Source organism: Giraffa tippelskirchi, chromosome 3, assembly GCF_054371585.1.
Source record: "Giraffa tippelskirchi isolate mGirTip1 chromosome 3, T2T-mGirTip1v1.2.pri, whole genome shotgun sequence".
NCBI lineage: Eukaryota > Metazoa > Chordata > Mammalia > Artiodactyla > Giraffidae > Giraffa > Giraffa tippelskirchi.
The window spans coordinates 54,568,218-54,590,355 of NC_137277.1; the positions used below are offsets into that span (position 1 = coordinate 54,568,218).

Consider the following 22,138-nt stretch of genomic DNA (forward strand, 5'->3'; position numbering starts at 1 on the left):
CGGGCTTGGCCCGCCTCTTTGGTTCTGAGCCCCCTGGGACATGGGAGTCACCAGGCAGAGGTGGCCTGAGGGGCAGAGTGAGGCGAGGAGGCGGCTGGCCCCCCGGGGCTCCCCAGAGGCACTTTCAACCCTTAGGAAACAGCACAGAAGCCTCCACCCCCAGAGACCTCAGGACACCCAGACCCCACAGCCCCCAAGCCTCACACCACAAGGACTGTGGGAGGATGGGGAGGGGGGTCTTCCCCCAACTTTTAGAGCTAGGAGAACATTTCCAGTGGAAGGACAGAGAGTGGGGAGGGTTGGGGGGGCAGGACTTGCCAGTCAAACCCCAAGTCACACAGAACTACTATCCCTCAGCTAGTAAGCAAACGCCCAGACAAGTTAAGAGACTGACCCAAAGCACAGAGCCATTGGGTAGAACTTCTGTCTGCTTTTGATCTTCACCCCTCCCAGCGACCTGACAGTGCTGGTGAAACAGCACTCTTCTTCTGAATCACTTCATCCTCCCTTCTTCCGTTTGAAGAGTTTAACAGAAGACGGCTACCATCCATGGCCCATCTTTCCACGTACAAACCAGCTCTGAGGACAGCCCAGACAGTGCAGGGTTCCTGCTGTCCCCAAGGATCTGTGAGAAGAACTGGCTCTCGACACAACCAGCTGGAACATCACAGTGATTGCCCCTGCAGGAGATGTATATAATAAAAATTGAATGCTGCAGCATGAACTTCATACACACTTGTTCTCTTGGTTTATTCATCAGAAATAATTATCTGTGCTTGCTTTCACAAGAGCACATATTTTATAGGGTCCATTAAAATTTAATGGATTTTTAATAATATTGTAACTACCGCAAGAGAGAAAAGTGGAAAAAGTCACACCACATGTCTTTTCTGCGTTTGGGTGGTTTGGCTCTAGCGCTGCAAAGGAAGAACTGATTCGGCATGGAGGGGCAAGCAGGAGAGGATGAAGGCCTTGATGAGGGCAGGAGAGGGTGGATGCCACAGGCAGGAAAAGCTTTACTGCTGATCACGAGCATGGGAGACCTGCGCCCAGGGAGGAAAACTGAGGAACAGAAGATGCCAAGTCAACCGACTACCTCCCGTGGTCCATTCTACTTGATTTGACCTGACTCTAGGCCACCGAGGATCCAGTTCAGACCCACAATGAAGCTAGCAATGGTCATGCATAAAACAGACACTTCCATTGTGTCCCAGCCAATGGAATACCACTCAAGGGCCAGAACAGATTCAAACTGTCCTTCAGTCCAACTTTATAGAAGGACTAGCCAAAATCCCGAGAAGGTAAATGCTGCCCAAGATCACAAAAGGAACCAACAGGTAAGTCTGCAAATTTCCGTGGGGGCTTCTTCAAAGACCTCGTACAGCCCAAGTTAAAAATGTATACTTAAAAGCTAACTCTGAGGGCAAAGATCATGGCAAGTCTTCAATAACCCGCTGGATTTCAAGTTTCACGTTTTTAGCCATTTCTGAGAACGATTATTTTTCACGAGTCACCCAATGGCTTTCAAATTTGACAAGCATCACCAAAAAACCACTCTATTTTAATTTTTCAGGGGAAACGTTTTTCTCTATCCCTATGGAACTCAAACGCAGACATCTGAGGAACTCTTTACAGAACAGTGTCCTGTCCAGAGGATGAGATGGACTGCCGGTGCTTGCAGAAAGGCTCCTACACAAGTGCTCGTTGCCACAGTCCAGGGCTCCTGGAAGTGTCACCGGCATGGAACCGGTACCTATTTCTGGCTAAGGAAAGAAACACGTGGTGTCCAGCCACCAATGATACATACACAGCTAGGCTGACTCACCCACCCCAGAGCCAGCTGCCAAAAATAACACCTTGCCAAAATGATGTTTCCTAATCTTTGACAAAGACATATCCAAATTAAAATGAAAAGGCTTAAATGTCAAGTGATGGTGGTGATTTATCCTGTACTGATTTCTGTAACGCACCACGTTTCAGATGGGCACATTTTTCCATGACATCAATTCAGGCAGCAAGCAGGCTCAATGATGACAGTGATGACGGCAGAATGAGCGTGGGACTGGAGTTCGCTGGCCCTAGACTAGGAGCTTCCTTGGTCCCCGTGGAGTCTGTGCACTGCGCGTGGACCGCCACGCCCCTGCACCTCATCTTCCTCATCTGCGACAGTGGACATAAGAACACACACCTGGCAGGGGCGCTGTGAGAATTCTATAAAGAATTATATTTAAAAATTACGTGGAATATTTTAAAAATTCTAAAAAATTTTAGATGTACTAGGCAGTTCAGTGCTTAGTACACAGCAAAGACCAATTAATGACAGTTGCTATTAAAAATCCTTAGCATTTACTATCACTAAATAGGAGCTGAATAGGTTGATAGTTCCTTCCAATTTTCCTGTCTGGAGCTATAATAGTAAAAACGTCTAACAGTAAACCACTGTGTTAATAGTAAAGCCCCAAATATTGAACACGGCAGCAATAACTGCCTGCCGGGCCTCCATATGCTGTTTTGCCAACTTGTGATTTTGATTTATTTTGTTTTATTTTGTGATTTATTTATTTTAATAAAAGAATACTGTGCCTCTTAGGAAGCAGGAGAAGCAGTCTCAGAAAAATGAATCGGGGAAGAAGGAGAGAGCGAAAGAGGAAGGCCAAGAACAGTCCAGAAGTTTCCACACGTCCAGGCCTGCTACCTTCAGGGAGAACCCCTCTTCCCATCCTCTCCTTCCCATACAGGCCCCAAGCCTCCCCCAAGACACTATGCACTCCCCACAGGTAGGCATGAGCTGCAACTGTCTACAGATGGAGAGAGCAAGCCAAGGCGATAACGTGACCTCGCATTGTCCACATGCCCTCAACAGAGGGTGAGAAGGACGGCCAGGGGGCCATTAAGGGAGGCTATTAACAGCACTGATGGAGCTAAAGCACATTAACCTGTAGAGGAAGCCAGGCTCTAAGCTGCAGCTCCAGTGACATCATAAAAAGTAAAGAGGCCTCCGTAATGGAACCAATATTACAGCCATTGATATAAATTATACCTCCGAACAGGGGAGAAGGGAGTGGGATGTAAAAATGGAACAAGTTCAAACTTCTTTTATTGTAATAGTCTCCAGTTGAGCATAATCACCAAAGCTATAGTGCGATACGATTGCCAAAACTAGACAAACATCTGTGAGATGGATTCATCTCAGAGGGGAGGCCAACAGCTTGTTATCATTAAAGCAGCGATGCTCACTCTGCGCCTGAACTGCAGGCCGCCTTGTTACTGCGTTTGTGGAGGCAATTGTACCAGATGTTGGCAACTATCTTCAGATAGATGACAGGCACCTGCTGCGGAGGAAATGTAGCTCGTCATCAGCCTCCCTGATCAGGGGGCAGGAGGAAGGGGCAAGAAGGACTGACCCTTCCAGCGGCACCAGTGAGGCACTGACCAGAAGGGATCAAGACAGTCAGGTAAGCCGGCCAGGCGGGGGTCCGCCCCTCCGCTCCAACTCTGCTCCTGGTGCCCAAGACCCAAGAAGGGCCCACAGGGTGCTGGAGGGAAGAGACAGACATGGAGGAGGCATCTATTCGGGCAGGGGAAGTACAGAACTCTGCACAACCAACTCCCTCCCCAGGTTGCTCTTGGTAACGGTCTCCGAGACTCTTGAAGAGATCCTAAATTTGAAGCATGGCTATGGACATTAATCATCATTAAAAGACAAACAGGCAATTTTCAAACCATGTCATGCTGACTCAGATGGAGACAAAGGCTCTGAAAGCGGGGACAAGAGAGATAAATACCACCCATGCCACCACGGACAAATCAACACCATGAGAGCCCGTAATTCATTTCTCAGGGCACCCCGAATATCAGCCGCTAGTTATCAGGCAGAAATGATTCACCCCAAAGTTGGTGGGGCCCACTGAGGTCCACCTTGCTGGGAGGTGTGGGGAGGTGGCGGGCAGCCTAGCAGAAAGATACTGATGACATGAAACCGCAGACATCCTAGACCTCAATTTTTTCTTTCAGAAGACATGACTATAACCAAATTCTCAGCTCAGGGGTGTGAGTCTACAGAGTAAAGGATGGCCATAGGAAGTTTCATACAAGTTTTCAATGCAACATGACTCCTTTCTAGGCAAGGGGCGGTCACCAGAGCCCCCCAAGAACTCAGCAGGTGGGTCCAGCCTTGGAGGGCTGACGTTCTGCTGGTGAGGGGAAGGCCAGTCTTGGTTGCTGTCATGAAAACGTCCTGATGTGGCCCCTCAGCTGGCCTCAGGGATGACTGCTGAACACATGGTGATTCTCCTTCCTCTTGGGATTATCAGAGTTAAGCCAGGACACCTTATACTCAACTCCTTCTTACCACGGTTGCTGAGGCAACATAAAACACCGAAAACCACCTCTGAGAGAGGCAGCAGCTGGGGTTTGGGTGGTGGAGGCAGGCCCAGCCAGGACCCTGGGGGTCCTGGGGGGAGGTTCCAAGGTCACAGTGTTACTCTTGAACTTCAGTTTTCCATCTGCAAAGGGTCTCCAGAACCTTCTTTGGAGGTCTACATGACTAAGAGCCCTAGACTGTCCTAGCCACAGCCGAAGAAATTAACTGACTTGGTCCAGATGGTTGAAAAATTTAATAGACATGTTAAATTCTAAGTTTTCAACATCGATCAGTAATCCAAATTGGGCTTACTCTAATATTTAGCCACAAAACAAAATAAAACATGCCTTTTTAGCCTGTAATTAGCATTGCTCCATATCCTTAACCAATAAAAACTTTGCTTTTTTTTTTTTTTTTAAAAACCCATACTTCAAAGTTTCTAGGACAGAAATGATGAATTTTCAGAGAAACACTTACTAGAGAATACAGAAATCATCGCATCAATTTAATTTCACACTCTACCTGTCTTGGACTAATTTGTGTAAATTACATTTCATACTAAGAACCTCAGCCCACGTGACCACAATGGAGAAATAAGCAGCTGGCATCAAATTGAGTTTTTCAGGTACAAGTATAGAGCTCTTTTTAGTGTGAGAATGTTTAGTTGAAATTTCAATGTGAGTTTTATATAAAAATTTCCAAGTGTTAATTTCCACATTTTCATCAACATGTCAATGTCACTGGGTTTTTTACAGAACTAAGGAGTACAAATTAATCCACGTGGATAAGGTTTTTTTCTTTCAGCAGACATGACTATAACCAAATTCTCAGCTCAGGGGTGTCAGTCTACAGAGTAAAGGATAGCCATAGGAAGCTTCACACAAATTTTCATTTTGGCCTTCCACGTTAGGATCATGGTAGAGCGGGAAGTGCATCACCAACAAAGCTTCCGCACGCATTCCCAGGTAGAACCCTCTACCTGTGGCTGCCACAGCCACACAGAGTACACATCACCGAGCAGAGCACCCAGGCACTGAAGAAGAAACCGGACCCCAGGACCCTCACCCATCCAGCCCAGCACTCTCTGTGGGCTCTAGGCTCTGCTCTCTCTAGTCAACCTTGTATTTGCAGCTGCTTACTTTGAAGGAGTTTTCCGAATGGCTTGAAGGGATGGAGTGAGACCACAAATGCACTTTTCTGATGCATGTGTACATGAAAAAGGCACTCTTCCAAACAAGTATGCACACGCCATCCCCCACCCCCTGCAAAGCATCTGACGAATGGCCCTATACCTACTCACAATTCTATGAAGTCACTGCTTTCTTTGAGACTTGAATTGGGGACTAGAAATGCCTACAGTAACTTATGGCCCCCAGGCCAAATCTGGCCCACTGCCTGTTTTTGTAAATAAAGCTTTATTGTAACACAGCCATAGTCGCTCATTTACATATTTCTCCTTTGTGCTGTACCAGCAGAACCATAAGGCCCACAAGAGCCATAAGGCCCATAAGAGCCTGAAATATTTGCTATCTGGCCTTTTCAGTCAGTGTGCAACCCCTGCTCTACATGAGCATGGAGCTAGGAACGAAAATTCGGATAAAAACATGTGACTCTACATCCTTAGAAACTGGGAGCACTCAATGTGTCTGAAAATAAATGCCATTTTTAATTGTTGCCTTTAAAAAAAAAAAGGTATATAGAACTAACACATTTGATTTGGAACACTTTATATAAACTTTCAAGCCAGTGGTTAAAAGTTACGGGTTTTGAAGAAAAAAAAAAAAACACTAACTTCAACTATAATTTTGTCCTAGGTGCATCTGAGGAGTCGTCTTTGTCAATTTCCTTGAGCTGCCAGATCCATCCACTGGCAGGGCCCAGGTTAAACGCATCTGGGAAGCAATAACGAGTACGAACATAACTGGGACACCCTGACTAATGTTCTCCAAGGTTCTCCAGCACTGAAAAGATACTGTTCATGGTCCCACCCGTCAGTCAAATAAACGAACTGGGCTTGTAGCTTCTGGTGAGGTTGAAGGGTAAGATCTCACACAGGAACTCTGAACTTGGCAAGAAGGGGAGAACTCTAGGGCGTGTCCTCAGCTGGTAACAATCTGGGCAAGGTGAATGCAGGCATCCAACTTGAACCCTGCCTCCTCCCTGCTGATGACCCGTCAGACTCACTGCTCCGAGATCTACTGAAGTGAATGTTCTTTACTTGGTTCTTCCCAAAGTGGGCACAGGGCAGGGCTGCTGTCTCCAGAGGTTATGTGGATAAGACACAAGGTGGGCTTCCTCCCACCCTCCATGCCAACCCTGAGGGAGCCCAGAATAAACGTCTGTCAGGCACCTTTTCCAGGTTGGCACTCAGGTTGGTGCTGAGGCAAAGGAAGACCTGAGTCGCCCTCAGAGGTTGCCATAGGCAACAGGCAAGATGGCAGATGTAAAGCAAGGGTGGCAAAAGTCCAACAGTGGCCCCCGCGTCCCCACTCAGCAGCGACGGTCCACAGGTTCCCTGTGTCTCCTCACTGCCCTGAGTTGTTTTTCTTAAACTGGAGTCTCTACTTCTCGACCTTGCAGGCAGGGAGAACTCTGCCTCTGATCTCTGATCCCAACACAGTGCCTAATACCTAGTGGGCATCAGGATGTTGTATGAATGAAGGGTTGGATAAGCATAACCACCTCCAGGCCTTTGAACAGTTGATGGAGACCTTCTTCCTCTGTCTCCAGCTGGCTGCATGGTCCCTAGCCAGCCAGGGTCCTGACTGGACCTGCATCCTTGCATGCGTAGTCACTTCAGTTGTGTCTGACTCCTTGTGACCCCATGGACTGTAACCTTCCAGGCTCCTCTGTCCATGGGATTCTCTAGGCAAGAATACTGGAGTGGGTTGCCATGCCCTCCTCCAGGGGATCTTCCTGACAGGGATTGAACCCGCGTCTCCTGAAGCTACTGCATCGCAGGTGGATTCTTTACTGCTGAGCCACCAGGGAAGCCCGGCCCTGCATCCTTAGAGCTCCTGAATTCTCTAGCCCTCTAGGAGCACCCTTGCTGCCCCCCACTAACCCACAGGTCTCCCTGAGTGAGGCAGACCAGCTACACTGAAGAGGCTGAGACAAATCCACATAAAGCACCCCCAAAAAGGCAACCAACAGCTGAGAAGCCCTTCCAGGGAGTGGCACTGAATTAAATACCACCAGACACACCCTTATCCAGAAAGGGTGCTACGATAGACAGTTCTAGAAAAATGCCAATTCCTGAGAAGAACGCAGAAATTTCTATTAGAATAGGCTGTTTGAAATAACTTGCAAGTGAATTATAGCAGCTGCTTCCTATGGGAGGGGAAATTATTTTAGGCGGCTTTCCAATCCCGCATGCTCCTTTAATCTAAGTCATATGCAAGAAATATTTATTGAGGGTGGAAGTCTCCCCATAGGTGTGTTTTAAGTGCAGGCCGCAATGGAGCACTCAAGTAGCTCTATAAAGCTGCCGAAAAAGAATATTTTTAATGCATGGTCTCATTTGCTTTAAACTGATTTCTCATCGCAAACAAATAACCCCCCTACAAATATCTGCTTTCCTGCGCTGACGGCCTCTGCTGCCAGGCACGCACCGAGTTCTAGGGACGCCACCATTAAGATGGTGGTTTTCAATAGAAACTTGGCATTTATCATGGTGAGAGCATTATCTTCTCAACAGACGCTGACAATTTGTCCTATTCCTCCCTTGAGAGAATCCAGTAAGATCACATTTGCTTCCCCTGCATGCTGTTTCTCCTACTACAACATTTCTTTGCCTGGAAAGAAAATATTGTGACTCCTTGCCATATTCACTTCATTAGCATAAGAGGAAAAAAAGCCAAATCCTCCCATGGGCCTCCCCCCACAGTAGCTCCAGCTGGGTTAAGCCTAGCAGGATCTCAGACACAGGACGTGTGTGGTTCAGGTTTTGTCACGGAACTGACAGCTGCAGAGGAATGGGGCAGAGGCTGGGAGGGGCCAAGAAAGTAGTCCTTGAACAACTGAAAGCCGTCCACGTGGGACAGAGGCAGTGTGTCCTGCAGATTATGGTGGGGGAGTTTATAGGATGCGAGTGAACCCATCCTATAACTGCTGCAGAGTCAGCAGTTAGGGGCTTCAGACACGCGAGGGACGGGGGTACAGGAAAGAAAGAAAAAAAGAGAGAGAGAATATGATTGGGAAGAGGGGAGATTCTCACTGAGTAGACACTGGGCCAACTTGTATCTCTTAATTCTTTACAACACCCCTCCCCCACATAAATAACTTTCTATCCTCACTTAAGAGACAAGAAGTGAGGCTCAGGAGAGTGAATCGCCAGCCCCACCCAGGGCACAACCCTAACAGCAAATGAGGGCATCTGGATTCAAACTCTGGTCTTGTTGTTGTTGCTCAATCGCTCAGTCATGTCTGACTCTTTACGACCCCATGGACTGCAGCACACCAGGCTTCCCTGTCCTTCACTATCTCCTGGCCTTTGCTCAAACTCATGTCCATTGAGTCAAAGAAGCCATCCAACCATCTCATCCTCTGTCACCCCCTTCTACCTTCAATCTTTTCTAGTATCAGGATCTTTTCCAATGAGTCAGCTCTTTGTGTCAGGTGGCCAAAGTAATGCAGCTTCAGCATCAGTCCTTCCAATGAATATTCAGGGTTGATTTCCTTTAGGATTGACTGGTTTGACCTCCTTGCTGTCCAAGGGACTCTCAAGAGTCTCCTCCAACATCACAGTTCAAAAGCATCGATTAGTCGGTGCTCAGACTTCTTTATGGTGCAACTCTCACATCTGTACATGACTACTGGAAAACCTTAGCTTTAACTATACAGACCTTTGACAGCAAAGTGATGTCTCTGCTTTCTAATTGCTGTGTAGGTTTGTCATAGCTTTCCTTTCAAGGAGCAAGCATCTTTTAATTTCAGGGCTGCAATTACCATCTGCAGAGATTTTGGAGCCCAAGAAAATAAAAAACTCAGGTCTACCTGATTCCAAAGTCCAGAATCATTCAGTCTCATCCCATGCAATCCTGACAATTTCCAAGAGCCAGGCAATACTCACCAGTGGCATCCCTCTGTTCTTTCGAGAAAAAATGTACCCGCAGACGAGTTCTGTCCATCCACAGCCAGATTCCCCAGCATCAGAAATGTCTGCGCTTTGGCTTAATGCTGTTGGACCCGTTCTCACCCCTCAGCCTGGCTGATCAGAAAATAACAAGTCTGCAGAGAAGCTGGTGGCCTCACCTGTGGGAGAAGCCAAGCACCCACCGGCCGCCACGAAACAATGCTCCCGCCAGCTTGATAGCTCCCATGCAGCAGGCCCTCTGCTTTTCTTAGACCAGAGACCGAAGAGGAGCAGGGCTAGATGCAACAGACCACAGACCCCACCTGACCCTCCTCTCATCCATCCCTTCTCCAGAGTGCTGTGTGCCCACGCTCAACACCTAGACATGCCTGAGACCCTTTCAGCTCTGGGAAAGGGCCTGCTGCCCAGCTCCGCTTGCCCAGAGAGCCTCTCCGTTCTCATGAGCTTCTACTACAGGGTGGGAACAGCTCCTTTATCCTGACTTCAGGGGAAAGATGGGACCCACTTATGGAAATGCTTCTGGTAACTGAATACATTCTCCTAACTCCCCATTTTAAAACAGAAAAACCACAATTTCACCATTGGAAATGCCTCCAGTGTCTGGCGCAGCCCTGCCCTCTGACACAGAGGGCCCACTCATCCCACCGCTATTTTCTGAGCACTGACTACAGCCCAGCACTGGGATCATCCTGATGCTGCACATAGTGAGGAAACAACCCCGCCCCACCTCCATGGAATTTATAGTCTACTCGGGCAAAGAGGCTACATGTAAATTTAGGCAAATCTGACTTTTTTCCCCCCAATAAACCAAGATTCCCCCCTCTTTCATATTCCCTTATGGGTTCTTCCAGCTCCTGGTTTATCTTTTTGAGACGATCTGCAGTTATTCTACTTTTTTACTCTTTTGTTCTTGGCTCGTGCTCCCCAGCCCCACTCTAAAACTCAAGCTACAAGTAAGCAAGGACCTTGTCTGTTTCGTTCAGGGCTGTGCCCTTGGCTCCCAGCTCAGCGCCTAGCATTCAGGAGATCGGGGGAATGAATCAACGCGCAGTCTACGATGTGTGAGGCTGCAGGTGAGATGCCTTCTGGATCTAACGAGGAAAGATGACTGTTCCCCTGCAGCAAACAGTTCTACAACACGCTACTTTTTAAGATTGAAATCATTTTTGCTTTTACGGGTTTTCCTTTCTCCTCTTTACATTGAGTCAATTAACATCTTCCCACCCCTTAATATTTGCAATAAATTCGAAAACCAGAAGACCAAGCTTATTAGACACAGGAAAGAAAACTTAAATGAGAATGTGGAAAGCTCTCTCAAGAGGCTAAATAAGCTCAATAAACAGGTTGGTGGATCAATATACAAATATATCTTAGTAAACATCAGCTAAATGATACTGGGACAATTTCCAGACAGTATCTTCTATTCCTTCTCGGCCAAAAAAAAAGTTTACTTATTCAAACAAGTTTAAAGAGTTCATCAGCAGGGTCCATCCAGAAGAATTCTCTTTTGGTCTGTATTAGTTCAATGTTTTCCATCAAAGCCAGAGGAGCCGAAGTCAATTTCACAAACTCAAGGCATCAGGGTAGTCGAACTGAACTCAAGGTGTGTGCCATTGAAAACTATACAAAACTCAATCTTCATCTTCAGGCAAAAAGGATCCAGGAAAGACTTTCAATTTGCATTATCCCCAAGGAGAGTGGAAGAACTGAGTGGTAAACCCACCCACGGGACAAATGAGAGAGATGAGAGAGATAGGTGTGTGTGTTGGGGGTGGATACATGGTAGGGGGCAACTGCTGAAGAGCACTGGAAAGGCAACTCTAGCGGCTGAACCTGGGTCTTGTTGCTGTTCAGTGGCTCAGTCGTGTCCGGTTCTTTGCAACCCCATGGACTGCAGCACATCAGCCTTACCTGTCCTTCACTCTCTCTCAGAGTTTGCTCAGACTCATGTCCATTGAGTTGATGATTCTATCCAACCATCTCATCCTCTGTCTCCCCCTTCTCCTCCTGCCCTCAATCTTTACTAGCATCAGGATTTTTTCCAATTTGGGAAAATTTTTTCCATTTTTCTCATTGGAAAAAATGATGCTCTTTGCATCAGGTGGCTGAAATACTGGAGCTTCAGCTAGTCTTTCCAATGAATATTCAGGGTTGATTTCCTTTAGGATTGACTGCCTGGGTCTTAAGAGGATGAAACTAACAGCAGCTCATCTTTCTACTGTTTATCACGCACTTAGTCTCAGCAGGATGCTAAGAACTATGTATGTCTCAGTTCAATTATGAATCATGACAATCCTGTGAGGTTTAAGTACCATCCTCATTCCCATCCTACAGATAAAGTAACTGAGGTAGAAAGAAGTTAAATGGCTTGCTCAGAGCTAATAAATAGATGAGTTGAGATTTGACACCAGCCAGTCTGAGTATTAAAAAGAAAAAAAAAAAAAAATCAATGCCTTATTACCAGGCAATATGCAAAACCAGGAGGCTGGCAAACTCTGGCTTAGAGCCCAATCCAGCAGCCTTTTGTTTTTTGTAAATAAAGTTTTATTGGAACACAGCCACAACCATTCATTTTCATACCGTCTATGACTGTCATTCCCGCTACAATGGCAGAGTTGAGTGCTTGTGAGAAACCATCTGGGCCACAAAACCGAAAACAGTCATTATCTGGTCCTGTTCAGAAAAAATATGCCAACCCCCACGCTACACAGTATTGATTCCCAGCGTTTCTACCTAAGAGCTCCTTACCGGGAGTAACGTCAAGAAAATCCAGAGACAGCCCAGAACGAGGGGGGACAGAGCCTGTCACAGCCAGCAGCTATCCTGAAATGTCTCCAAGTCTCAGGGTTTTTCAAAAACAATTATGCAGATTTTGCAGTTCACGCCATAATATTTGTTCTAACATAATATATGTTTTAAACAAACAACCATAAAGTCACAGCCAGCTTCCGGAAGATGCGCCACAGACACCCTATGGCCCAGCTCACCGCTGGCCACGGCGCCCACACCCCTGAGGGAGGTGGCCCAGCCCAGCAGCCGTGGTAGAGCCACAAGCCCAGGCCTCCTGGCTAGGGCTCAGGTCTGCACTCGGGGTCCACCGTCGTCTGTCTGCAGCTCCGAGCAAGTCATTCATGCTCTCCCAGGCTTCCTTTCCTAGCTTCCAAATGGGGACAGTCGTCCCTCCCCACAGGGCCACTGGGACAGTTCTAAGTCAAAAGGCACGTGGAAAGTCTGGGCGAACTGCAATCTCTGAACGGAACATATGCCAACTTAGTTGGAATGGAGACCTATGACATCAATAAATCCTCCTTTTTGCTACTAAAACACATCTATCAATAAAGGAAATAGGGTATTCCTTTCTAGTTTTTATTGAAGTATAGTTGATTTATAATGTGTTCATTTCTGGTATACAGCAAAGTGATGCAGTTTTATATATATATATATATATATATATATATATATATATATATATATATACACACACACACATATATATATATACATGTATGTATGTATGTATGTATATGGGCTTCCCTGATAGCTCAGTTGGTAAAGAATCCAACTGCAATGCAGGGGACCCTGGTTCGATTCCTGGGTTGGGAAGATCCACTGGAGAAGGGATAGGCTACCGACTCCAGTGTTCTTGGACTTCCCTTGTGGTTCAGCTGGTAAAGAATCCACCTGCAATGCGGGAGACCTGGGTTCGATCCCTGGGTTGGGAAGATCCCCTGGAGAAGGGAAAGGCTACCCACTCCAGTATTCTGGCCTGGAGAATTCCATGGACTGGGGGTCCATGGAGTCGCAGAGAGTCGGACACGACTGAGCGACTTTCACTTTCACACACACACACGTATTCTTTTCCATTATGGTTTATCACAAGACATCGGATATAGTTCCCTACACTGTACAACAGGACCTCGTTGTTCATCCATCCTATATATGACAGTTCGTATCTACTAGTCCAAATGACCAATCCAACCCTCCCCTGCCCCCTTCCCCTTGGCAACCACACGTCTATGCTCTATGTCTGTGAGTCTGTTTCTGTTGAGATTCCATATATAAGTGATAGCATATGATATTTATCTTTCTCTTTCTGATTTATTTCACTTAGTATGATAATCTCTAGGTCTATCCATGCAGCTGCAAACGGCATTACTTCATTCTTCTTTATGGCTGAGAAGTATTCCACTGTGTTCACGTACCACATCTCCTTTATCCACTCATCTGTCAGTGGACATTTAGGCTGTTTCTCTGTCTTGCCTGTTGTAAATAGTGCTGCTATGAACAGAGGGGTGCACGTATCTTTTTGAATTATTGTTTTCTCGGGATATATGCCCAGGAGTGGGACTGCTGAATCCTAAGGCAACTCTAGTTTTTAAAGGAGCCTCCATACTGTTTTCCATGGTGGCTGCACCAATTTACACTTGGGGTGGTCTTTTTTTAAAGAGAAAGCCGTTTTTTTGTTTGTTTTTAATACCAGAATCAGCAAACTGCTTCACAACCACCGCAGCACTTCTCTCTCCGGTGCTGACCCAGCTCTCCTGCAGTTCCCTAAGAACGCCGGTAAGAAGACCAGGAAGACTGCCTCTGATCGTTCCATACTCTTATTTATGTATTTCCTGAAGGGAAAAGCACCTTAAATGGTTTTTTTCAAGTAATAACACTCTACAAACAATAAGCAAGTCTGAAAATATTTACCTCTGCTGCCAATTATAAAAAGACCATTAGCAACCTCAACAACCAAAAATCTCTAATTTACAACTAATCCGATTCCACAAATTACATCTTCCATGACAGACCACCTAAAAAACGACTTCCTGTAAACAAACCATTCTGCTGTTTTGTTTTGAATATAATTAAAGCCTTATTTTGCTCTTTAACTACAAGAAACTCACTTTTTTGCTACAAAGGGCAGAAATTTTTATTTTCAAAAGACAGAAATAATCCCCAAATAGGAGCCCATAGGGATCCTACACTCCACATCCAGATGAGCCGCCCTTGCCTGGGGCTGTGGGTCTGTCTGTCCTGCCCTTCTCAGGCCACTTACTATGCTTGCTGACCTGTGTGGGCTCCCGCCCGCAGTGGCTGAATTAAATCAGGAGTGTAGACTGTAAACAGTTACAAAGTAAGTGTTAAGGAACATACAGGAAGGAATACTTAAATCTGCTGGAGGTGATCAAAAGTTTCATGCCTTTTGGAGTTTCAGGCCAAGCATCTCAACTTCTCCCACATTCTGTTTATTTAGGGTGAGGGATTTATTCTGGCTTGCAGTCCTGAGCTCCTGAAAAATCTCTCAGTCCTAGGCAAACCAGGACGGTTGATCACCCTACCTTTTTCAGCCCTGTTCTTCTCCTTACAATTAGGAATCCATCAATAATATTCATTGTCTGCCTGCTGTGTGTTATCTTCCATCTGTGTCCACCCCCCCAGCGCCCAAACACTGCACTTTGCAATGAGTAATCACCAACCTTTCACAGTAAGGGCCCCTCTACCCAGATTCTTCCACCCTGGAAACGTCCTGGTCACACAAACATCCCCTGAAGAAGAAAGGACCATCACCCTGGCTGCAGAAGGTATGCGGACTTGAGGCAAATCAAATCCCACTCTGCCAACAACTCGACTCTAGGAAGACAATACGGAGTAGAGAAAAAATGGAAACCGCACATACAAATTCAATCTATCAAATCTCCTATTTATTTTATGCAAAGTTTTCCCGCTGCTTATTAATGCCAGCTTTCCCTCTACCATTTAATCTCTGCTTCCATTTCATTCTTGGAGGCCTGTGATTATTCTAATTCAGCATTTGGATGACTTCATTTCCGCTCAAGTACACCCAGGTCAACTTGGATAGAAAAGAAAGAGGAGGAGAAGAAAAATAATCAGCTAAAAGCTATTAAATATCAGCCGTATGCCTCATGATTGGTTTTAAAGGCAGCAGTGAGGTTAGCAACAGTCAGAAACTCACCCCTTCTGCCTCTGCCTGCATATTAACATTTTTTCTGGGGATCTCACTCTTATGGCTTCGAATGTAAATAAAGTACTGATGGGCGGCCCATTTTCAGCTAATTCACAAATACCAAGTTTGAATATACAGAGCTGTAAAAATTTAGAGGGTGGTAACCTGACAAATCCAGACGTTGTACAGAGAGACTAATTCTCAGAGGACAAAGGAAACGGGGCGGGGGTGGGGCGGGGGGGAGGAAGAGGGAGAAGAGAAAGAAAGAAAAAAGAAAAGCATAGGCGACCCATGTAATGGAGTACCCAATTGGTGGGCTGAGGGGTGGGCAGACATCTCCGTATCAGTGTTCACTCCACGAAACAATGGGATCCGATTCCTATGCCAAGTCTAAATGAACTGAGCTTTCTCCTCGTAAGAACCACTCCTTGCACCCACTGGCACAAGCTTGAACCGTGATTTCTCAGACACTTTCAGTTCCCACTGAAGTACATCCAGTGGGAGAAAGGCTTCTTTCTCATGCTAACAACTCCATTGTAAGTGACGTCTTCAAGCTGCCAGGAGGGCTCTGGGAAGGTGAGCTGGAGGAGCCCTTAAACCCTTCTCCGGAGGCTCATTAACTCCTTCCTGCCCAAGGGCTCTCCTGCCCCTGCTTTTCCTCTCCGAGCCCCCTATAAAAACTCAGTGATGCTAAACCACACTGGGAAACACAGTACAAACACACTGGCATAAAGTTTGTGCCTTCTTCCTCTACCTACTATGCATACGCATGTGATTAGCATAATCTCAAAGTTTTCCCAGCTTGTGATCCAGAAGGCATCCTATTTTTCTATTTGTATATTTTAAAACACTGTTAACCGAGCAATAATAATGTCTGATGCATTTGCCTAACAACAGCTGGCTATATTTTATACACTAAAAGGGAAATGGAAAGTTTTCCTAGAAACCCACTCATCTATTTCAGGAGCTCCTTTTTTTAAGCAGGGGGAAAAAAAAAAAAAGGATTTAGGAGAAGTGAGGTTGGGGTGCTCAATCAATCTGCTTCTAACTCAACTTCCTCCACGGGCTGCAGCAGAAATGGAGGAAGAAGTTCACCAGGAAAACAGAAAGCTGTTTGGCAAGAGGGTTTACCTGCAAAGCCCAAGGGTCATATTACTTGTGGGCTGTTTGTTTGCCGTCACCTGGCCCAGGAGGCTCAGGCCCGCAGATGAGGCAGCAGTCCCCTGTTTGCCAACAGTGACTTTCTGCCCTCAGCAGCTCTGCCAGGGGCCACAGGGAAAACAAAGTCCCCTCTCCCATATGACACACTTCCAAAGGGAGAGACTGACACAAACCAGCCAGAGATTTAATACAACACCAGGACAGCGTTGGCCTTGTTCTGAGCTATTACAGGAAGAAAATTTAAACACACAAGTAGCCTTCAGCATGGCTGGTCAGGGAGGAAAGAGCAAACGGTCCTTCCTGGTCCACTCTGGAGTCCTAAGTCAAGGTCCGAGGGACGTCACAGCCCTCCAGAGCGAAGGCCCACAGGTGACAGGCGAGCCCGGCATGCCGACCACTCACTTTCCAGGGAGTCCGTGTGTGCAAACCACTTCAGAGGACGCTGGCCCCGTGGGGGCCGTGAAGCCCACAAAGGACAGACGGGACTTTTGTTCTCCAGGCCTGGTCGGAAAGAACCGCACAGCTCACAGAGCTCCGTTTAGCTATAGCTTGCCTTAGGACCAATAAAATCAGTCCACTCTCAGGAACACAGTGGCTTGCTTATTTATTTTCGCATATATCTCCTGCCCTTCCCATTTCAAAGGCTTTACGATATTTTTATTCTAGATTCTTCTCTCCTCACACACACACAGCATCAACGGGAACATCTGCGTGGCGGCCGGGGGCGCCCGCATTGTGCCCGCGCGTAAAACCTGGAGACAGAAGAGACGAGGCAGACCCCACACAAATGGAATCGATGAGGAGATCTCATTACATTAAGCCGACAACTCGTTCTTATTTCCCATGTTTTCCCCTACCCTCGCCCTCAAAGTTTTCTAGCACCATTCTCCAAGTCAAGCTAACTTCCCTTAGGGCTCAAAGGCCCCTTTCGGTCTCATGTCCTCGGGGCTCGCCTTCGATGAGAAGAGGGGCACTTTCCAGACCTCCTTCTCCTTCAGGGCCTCCTCCTCCCATCCGCCACGGTGAGGGGCTGGCCCAGCAAAGGGTTAAAGCCCTCACGTCAAACCCGCACACTCGGGCACTGGCCCAGAAGGGACATGGGAACCAGGGCAGCCAGTGATAAAGGCTGGATTGTAGCAGCCCACTGAATTGGAAATGACTTGTAGGCCTAATGAAACAGAACTTTGGCAGTAAAACAGAATGAAAGGAATGAGACAATAAAAGGCTGGAACAAAGGGTGCAGAGTCGGTTCAGCTTAGCAAAATAAGCTCACTTTGTTGGTGGGGAAAGCCAAAGCCGATTAGGATAAACCAATGACTAAGCGTAAGTCTTCCAAACTAATTACACAGTTCACCATGTGAAGTATAATTGGGAGCCTCCAGATGCGGGCTGCTCTGCTTTCAGAGAGTTATATAAAGTGAGAATTACCTAGCGAGCCCGCACCCAGCAGCCTTCTCGTCGAGGTGAACGGCTGAAAGGTGCACAACGGCTCCATCCGGGACGAAGCCAAGAATTCATTAAGTTTAAAGGCCTCTTTTTGATCTCCCAAATCCTATAAGTGAGAATTTCAGAAACCGGTACTTGCAAGAGGGGCCTAAAGGGGAGAAGGAGGAAGCTCTGGTACACGCAGCTGCTTTGATCCCAGGGCTTTTTAATAATCGCCACGCCGGGCTCATCTGGACGACCGTGCGGGGGGAACAGCGCCCAACAGCCCAATGGATGGTCGGGGTTTGTGTACATGTATCGAGAGCATCATTTACGTGCCATTTTTCGGAGTGGTCTATATACATCATTCTTGCCGGCATGAAATCGTCAGCACAGATAACGTCCACTAGGAAACCTGAAGCAGTAAAATAAATTACCGTAGATCAACATTCTTGACAAATGAACCTTCTCCCTCTGAGGATGCGGACTGCTCCGTGGTAAAGTGGGAGATGAGGTTTTATAAATGCTGAACTTGGGTGAAAATGAGTGACTCTGCCAGCTGCCCGACTGTGGACAACTTACTGACCTTTCTCAACATCAGCTTCCTCATCTGCATAAGAAATGTTCCACCCACCTCACTTGACATCCCCAAGAACCAGATGTTTTTAATGCATTAAAAACCTCAGCACAAAGCACATGACCCTCTAATTCAGAAACATCAAAACACAGTAAAGAAGTTCATACTAACATCTCAACCTCACAAATTCTGCATCTTCCTTCATTTAGATCTAGTACATGTAATAAGAAATTGGAAATAGTTTACAGTTTTCCTAGACTTTACTCAAAGGATGAAGATTCCAGTTTATTAAATGGTAGCTTTTTCCAAATAGAGAATCCCTTCATTGTCCCTGGATCCTGAAGTGCAGAAATTAACTCTACCATGGTTACAGCTGTTTTGTTTACTATTAGTACATCATGCTCATTACTACTGATAACATCTTGTCTTGGTTACAGTCTATAGATACCGTAGATACCTATCTATCCATCTATCTATGTAAGTTTACTTAAACACTTTCTGAATTATTCAATTTTCAAGCCTGAAACCAACCTTAGGAATAATTGAGTACAGAGGCTGGCAAATCACGGCCCATGGGCCAAATGGGGCCCCAAACTTGTTTTCATAAATAAAGTTTTATTGGAACAAAGCCAAGCAATGGTTTGTATGTTGGCTACAGCTGCATTCTCTGTACAAAGGAAGTGAGTAGCTGGTAGATTTACTATCTAATCCTTTACATGTTTTCCATGCCCTTCCCTGGGGTGAGAAACTGAGGCCAGGAAAGAACTGGCCTGTTAAGGTGCCACATGTTAAGGTGCGGTCATGCCCAGTATGAGAGTCTGGGGTACCTCTTCTTACTTTACTCCAACAAGGGGGCCAGAATAACGACCCAGGGGGTGAGAATGGCACCAAAGTCAGCAGAGTCCTTATGCCACGACTGCACAGTCTCATCTTAAATAGGAACAAATAGCAACACCCCTAACCTGGGGGCTGGGTTGTAAATCTCTTGGAAGCAAGTGGGAGAAAAGCACCAAAGGCAATTACAAGCCTCCAAGTGTAGTTATTTCAAGCTCTGGGTGTGCAGTCCTGCACCCACTCCACTCACAGTAATGACATATTCAGCCCTCCCGAGCTCAGCCCCAGGACAGCCACCTTCCCCATCCCGACTGTCACCTGAAATGAACAGCCAAACAGCTGCCACCTCAGGCAAGACGGGAAGAGGGAGAGGAAAGAGGCCTGACAATGAGGGAAAATTGAAAAGAAGACAGCAGACTCTGAATCAAGGCTGTGGAGGGGTGGGAGGTTCTGGATTGGGAGGAAGGGGGGTGTGCATTCTGGCTGTTACACTGCCTGGTTTACCTGGGTGACCTTTGCTGAGACTTTACCTCCCTGACCTGTGCTGTCCACCCTTGTCAAATGGGCTGCTGCTGCTGCTAAGTCGCTTCAGTCGTGTCCGACTCTGTGCGACACCACAGACGGCAGCCCACCAGGCTCCGCCATCCCTGGGATTCTCCAGGCAAGAATACTGGAGTGGGTTGCCATTTCCTTCTCCAGTGCATGAAAGGGAAAAGTGAAAAAGAAGTTGCTCAGTCGTGTCCGACTCTTAGCGACCCGAAGGACTGCAGCCCACCAGGCTCCTCCATCCATGGGATTTTCCAGGCAAGAGTACTGGAGTGGGGTGCCATGCTGCTGGGGACACCTAAATCCACTGTGCAGAAGCAAGGAGGCCATGCAGGCCCAGGTCCCCGGTACTGCCCCTGGGCACCCAGAGGGGACACCATCTCTGCCTCTCCTGGGCATGCTCCCTGTCCTAAGTCTATCTCACGAGTCAGTAAGCAGTTGAAACAGGGCCTAAAGTTTGGGTTCTATTATTAGACAAGCCTAGAGGGGAAGTCTGTGACCTTTCAGGAAGCTGTGACCTTGAGTCAAAGATACAGTCCCATCAAGACTCTATTTAACAATCTACAAAATGGGCAGGGCCCCCACGAGCACCCCAGAGAAGAATTAAGTGAGATAATGTAAATCAATGGCCTGGCCCATGGAAGAAAGAAAGTGGAAGTTCTAGTCTCTCAGTCATGTCCAACTCTTTGCAACCCCATGGACTATAGCCTGCCAGGCTCCTCTGTCTATGGAATTCTCCAAGCAAGCATACTAGAATGGGTTGCCCTTCCCTTCTCCAGGGGATCTTCCCAACCCAGGGATTAAACCTGGGTCTCCTGCATTACAGATTCTTTACCGTCTGAGCCACCAGGGAAGCCCGACCTGGCCCATATCCAACACTTAACACGAACTCACTAAATTATTCACTAAATTACACCTTCCTGATGTGCAGTTAACCAACTGAAAAGAGCCCCAAACAACCTGACACAGTGGGGAGTGTGTACAGGTGTGTGAGCAAGCTTGATGCAAGTGTGTGCGTGTGGTTTTTCCGTTTCCCTCAACCAGTCTGTCAATTTACTGCTACTCCTTTCACAGGTGTGGGGCTCACTCATGGCCCTTGAGGCCCAGCAGCAGGGTGTCCCCTTCTGGGATCCTTCTGGATTCAAGTGAATTATACCAGAATCCCGAGAGGCAGTAGGCCCTGCGCTAGGGAACACACATGTCACAGCAGCCACCAGCCCAGCAAGGAACAGGCTCCTCTGGATACAGCCTCAGCTAGCACGCAGAGCGCACTGACGCACCAGGCTGCCAGCACACCAGGCTGCCAGCACACCAGCATACAGGGTGTGAGGGCGGCGACACGTTCAAAGGCCTCCTTGGTCCCTCCACGAAACACTTGGTAGGTTTACGCATCCTGCTGGAATCCGCTGGTATTACTGCAAAATTAACTGAGCAGCTTCAGACCTGGCAAGTGCCAAGTCAGGAAAGACAGTCCGTGGCTATCTGCAGACAAGACGCCGCTCCCCGCCACCCGCTCATGGACTGAGTCACAGCGCTAAGTGCTAATGAAGGACAACGCACAGACAGAGCGAGAGAGAAAGGAGAGAGAGGGGGAGGCCCAGCGCCGGGCATGTGTGGAGATGTGGCAAGTACGAGCCTGTCTGAGATATTCTAACAGCCCATCTGGGCAGCTTCAACTTTCCTGACACCCGCAAATTGGCCCATGAGATTCCAAGGCAGGTTATGGCTCGAAAAAGAAATCCCACTTCGTGTTTGCAAACACTACCCCCAGCCTGGTTTTACAGGCGGAAACGGTAGCAACGAGGGCCAGCACTCCAGAGCCTTCCATTATGCAAGCTGCGTTTGTCTCATTAAATTATTTCCAATCTCTCTCCCTGGGCAGGGCGGGGCTGGGGAATGGACCCATCCCCCTTGGCGCTCTAAATCAGTCCTAAGAGCAGCGAGACAACGGACACGATCATCAGCACACTCAGCTATTCTTTATACCCGCCAGAATGAATCAGCCCCCAACTGGCAATGCCAGACAGTGCCGTGGGGAAGGAGCCTTTCATAACCAACCCGGAAGGGCAGCTGAGTGCCACTCGGAAAGCAAGGCTGGGCGGGAGGAGGCTGGGTTCTGGGAAGCATGGTCTCCCATCCACGCAGAAATTGATGAACGCCAGAAACAGGAAAATCTCCCAT

At 47.3% G+C, this 22,138-nt stretch overlaps 1 protein-coding gene and 1 long non-coding RNA gene across 17 annotated transcripts in view; one reads left to right on the plus strand and one right to left on the minus strand.

Annotated features, from left to right (window-relative positions):
* The window catches only part of MSI2 (musashi RNA binding protein 2), a 403,404-nt gene that overhangs the window by 237,048 nt on the left and 144,218 nt on the right, over positions 1 to 22,138 (minus strand). The window lies entirely within an intron of this gene.
* On the plus strand, positions 1,493 to 6,382 carry LOC145543532 (uncharacterized). 2 transcript variants are annotated; one of them, XR_014080763.1, is made up of 3 exons: positions 1,493 to 3,455; positions 4,927 to 4,988; positions 6,178 to 6,382. It is a non-coding gene; the product is annotated as an uncharacterized LOC145543532 (long non-coding RNA). The 2 variants fall into 2 exon arrangements; XR_014080762.1 differs by having other exon boundaries at positions 1,947 to 3,455; positions 4,800 to 4,988.